Here is a 4,666-nt window from a genome sequence, read left to right as displayed (position 1 = left end):
GAGGGGGATGCAGTAATGAGGCTAGGTTCTGGGTAGAGTTGAGGCCTTTCAACAAACAGTAGCTTTTCCTGGGTGCTAGTTTGTGAAAAACTCACAGAGCCCAGCCTGGAGCCATTCTCAGGATTTCTGTTTACTGAATTTCAATTGATTGTCAAGGCGGCTAGAGGGAGGGGCAGCCTCTGGCTCTGATTACCCAGTGAAGAAAGCCACTCTTAGGGCTGGAGCCTGAGCTGGGTGACTTTTCCTTGGGTGGAGCTGAGTCTGGCAGGTCACGCCGCCGTTAAGTTCTTGTGACCTGCTAAATGACTGGTTTTTTCAAAGGACTGAGTTGGAGCTGGCAGCTCCCCCGGTCTTTGTCGGTATCCAAGATGGAGATCTCTGGTACTGGGTGGGGAGGGGGGCCTTCTCTCCTCTGCTCCCTGAGAAGGAGTGAGGACATTGGGCTTCTACTCACACTGAGTCTTGGTTCCTGGGTCGTCTCTGGTCTGCAAACTGCAGGATAAAGATTTCCGTTCCTTATCGGTTCTTGCTGGTGTTGAGTAGAATCCGCTCACCCGCTTCATCTGGCTCCTTCGTGCTGGATTCTCTGTGGCTTAGGTATGATGCCTGCGATCGCTGCCACCACTGCTGCCGTTGCCGCGGCGGCTGCTGGCAAGAGCACAGATGTGTCTCCTTGCCTGGATTTTCCCCTCTGGCCTGACTCTGTCCTGTGATGGCACACTTGGTGTGATTCTCTGGCTTAGGACTGTTAATAGAAACACTAATACTGCTTTCTATGCGAGAGCTTATTTAGACTCCAGCTTCCCCTCCGCTATCTTCCCGGAATTCTGGTTAAGTTTCTTAAATTTCAAAAATGCCAGTTCATCCTTCATGTCCCTAAAAATATTTACACAATGCAAAGTAACAACAATATCTTACTTTAAAAAGTCATGGATTCCATGTTATTCTTCCAAGTGAATTGCCTGACACTGATATCAAAATATATTCAAGAGTTGTTCATATACATCTATAATATTTTCTGCAGAGTTTGTGATTTTTTAAAATCAGGAATAATTTTAACTTATCTGTGGAAATGAATACTATAGAAACTAAAGGTATTCCTGGTGCTTTTCTGAAAAAAGTATATCTATGTTTGTATAATGTCCATAATCTATTTCCTTCTCTCCTAGATATAATATTTTGAATTCTACATGTTTTATGATATATAGGTTAATTACTAAATGTGTCCATTTAAATTGCATTCCATATAGAAAAAAATTAAGATTCCTTTTTTTCCTAGGTCCTTATAGTATTTTATTTCTTTGGGATAAGATGACAATGTTATCTAATTTCAAGTTTGTAAAGGTTATGCTATGTAAAGGCCTTTCTAAGGTGAAGATGTAAACACTGATGTCAAACTAACCTTTAATTCTATGAATTATATATGTTGTTACCCTTGAATTTTTGTAATCAACTTTTTAATAACTGTTTTTTATTTCTTGCATCTGAAAAATGAAAAATAAGGAATGCTTCACAAATTTTTATATGATCCTTGTGCAAGAGCCATGTGAATCTCTGTATTGTTGTCATTTGGGTAGACCTGCTGCTAAAGCATGTAGTATCCTCTAAGTTTAAGTAGTTAATGATGCAGTCTTTATACAGGCATATATCCTTGGTTGCCTATTTGTAACAATGAACCCTTATTGTTCCTAAAAATGTTATTGATCATATTTCTCTAAATTTCTGTGTATAGTGGAAAAAAACTTATATTGTTTGGTGGATTGCTCACATTTGCAATTTTTCTGTCAATGACTATTTTGTCTTTTTCATTTTAAATTTGATCATATTTTGAAGCCTTTATAGCTAAGTCCAAAGGTGATGGCTTTTCAAGTACTTACTTATCAACTGAGTTAGCTTTGTGGATCTAATGGACTCAAAGTAAGCCTTCTTAAAAGTTACTTCTAAACATCTGCAGCTTAAAATTTCCCAAATGAGGTCTCAAAGGTACAAATGTCTACCTGACCCTTTACCCTTCTTCCATGTAGGAAGAGACCAACCAGAATATCTTACCATGGCTGCATAGATTGTCTTACTGGAACAAAACTCATCTTAGTTACAAGGGATCATAGAAAGACGAACAGTTGAGAATGAATTGTTCAGAATAGAAGGTATTTTATAAAAATAGGTGTGAGGATGAGTATATACCTCTTCATGGGGAAGCCTACAGTGGACACTTAGACGTTGTCCATGAGTTGGTAGCTAAAGGCAGATATTCGAAGTATTTTATGAAAATATTATATTTATTATATTTATTATATAAATATTATGTAAATAAAATATTATATTTATTACATATATTATATATAATATATATTATATATATAATATTATAATATATTATAATATATAATATATTATAAAATATTATATTTATTATATAAATATTATATAAATAAAATATTATATTTATTAAACCAAACACTTCAAAAGTAGCTAAAGCCAAGAAGGTAAAAATATTGTTCATATGCATGATTACCTAATGTCCTAGCCTGTCTACAATCCAACCAGGCAGGAACATACACAACTGACTTTCTATCAACAAATATTTCCATAGCTCCTGGACAAGTCCATATGTTTCTCCTCGATATTAGGCCTTAAATTGGTAAAGTTTTAATCACAGTGTTTCTTATTGCCTCTAAGCTGTAAATCTCAAAATGGTAAAGCTTTAGATCTAACTCTACCAAAAACTGAGGGAGAGATAATGGAACAATACTTTAAAACGGAGTTGCCTTTGATACCCTAACCACAACAGAACAATGAAAAATAATTTCTTATATTATATATACTTATATATTTTTATTTATGTGTGCTGATCTTAAATTTCACACAGTGAAACTTACTAGAATTAGATGATAATTTGACAACTAAATTGATATTCATCCCATAAATAGATTGGAATATAAATAATTAAGTTTAGAACATTAGAATATAAAAAGTATCAATGCAATGTCTTTGGTATAAACTTCTGATACCTTCTAAGTGTTCTTGGTCTTCTGAATTCACATGGTAAAAACACAGTATTGTTTTCCTCTAATCTATAAAGGATTTTACTCTGCTGCTCTGTTTATTGTTTTAACTCGCTGGTCCCAAAATGTTTTTCTCCATATTTCTGAAGCATTCTTACTGATTATACCAAAATTTTGCTGATATGATGTCTAAAAGCTATTATTCTTCTGCAGGACCCACGGGTCCTAGGATACCAGATCCAAGGTATCTGCATCATCAGATAACAAGAGCAAAACTTCTCACCTAGGCCCATGCAACATGCCAACAGAAAGTAATTGAAGACCCGTCTCAATTTCTCATTTCCTATAATATTTCAGTTCCTTAATTCCTTGGAGGATTTAGCAGTAAGCTATTGTGAAATGTAAGTCAACTTAAAATGAAAGATGAGATCATAAAATATGAGAGAATGTACTGTAATTCAAACTTTCAAATTACAGATGACAAGCCCATTTGAGTGAACAAAATCACAAATGTCACAAGATTATTTTTAATACGCCTCTCCTAATGATTAATGAAAGATTTCAGCCCAGCAAAAGTAGGCCAAAAAATACTTCCTGGAATGGTAGATCCATAATTGGTCTAACAAAGCTAGGAAATCTTGACTTAGAGGTCAAATATAATTTAGAAAAACTTTAATTGAGAAGATCCTTAGTGCTTCAAAAACCTGTTACTTCAGTAAAACTTGGTTCTGTCGTATAAAAATATTGTTATTCTCAAACCAATGATAACCTACATTTAATCTTCTGAAGTATATTCCTTTTCAAATAAACTTTTAAAAATCGCATTCGCCAAAATAACACTGACAAGTAGATGATAGTGACATTACAAGTTTTTCAATGTAGGGGGCAAGTTACAGTAGAATTGATTTATTTACCCAGCACTAATCCCAAACAAGTTCAACAATTCATTAAGGTGTAGAAATGTTACCTCCCCACACCATTGGCGTTGTTCAGTAGGTGCTTTCCCGAAATGTGTTAGACAGAACAGCATCCCATATTTCAAACCCAAATATTAGCTAATAAAGTAAACTTCATCACATAAGAAGGTACATTTTAAAATGTCACTAATAGTTGCCTTATCATGTGTTGTTTTATGTTTTCCTTGTCTAACATAGTAAGAAATATGACTTTAAGTCTTGAATATGGGTACTCATCAGAGATGTGACAAACATAAAATCTGCCTTCTATTTCTATCATATTCCTCTATAGTAGTAAATCTTAGTTTTCTTCTTTTTACAAAACTTATACGTAGTAGAAAATATTATCCCATGTAAAATAAAATAATCACACCATTTTACAAAGCCATTTATAAAAACTGGTAGGAATAAATTCTAAGCCATTTTTAAACTATCTTGTTGACTAAAGATTAATCTTCCAAATGGTTGAGAATAAAATCATGTCTAGGTGCTTCACATCTCCAGTCTTGCAAATGAATTATAGAAATATAAGCTTACATCAGTTCATGTATATGCGGGATTGAAACTGCATGGAATATATACAAACCTTTCAAAATATTAACAGAAAGTTTAACAGAATGACTATCAGGAAATTGAAACCTGAGAGGAATAATAGTAAAGACATAGAATGAATGAAAAATGGAACAACGGGCAAGTATATCTAGA

General features: G+C 34.1%; 1 pseudogene; it reads right to left on the bottom strand.

Annotated features, from left to right (window-relative positions):
- Positions 1-1,494: 1,494 nt before the first annotated feature.
- On the bottom strand, positions 1,495-1,594 carry LOC138806734 (U6 spliceosomal RNA; annotated as a pseudogene).
- Between the last annotated feature and the right edge of the window lie 3,072 nt (positions 1,595-4,666).

Source organism: Dipodomys merriami, unplaced genomic scaffold, assembly GCF_024711535.1.
Source record: "Dipodomys merriami isolate MVZ:Mamm:240054 unplaced genomic scaffold, mDipMer1.0.p SCAF_4063, whole genome shotgun sequence".
NCBI lineage: Eukaryota > Metazoa > Chordata > Mammalia > Rodentia > Heteromyidae > Dipodomys > Dipodomys merriami.
The sequence above is the reverse complement of the archived record's forward strand: the minus strand, read 5'-3'. Positions and strand labels throughout refer to the sequence as shown.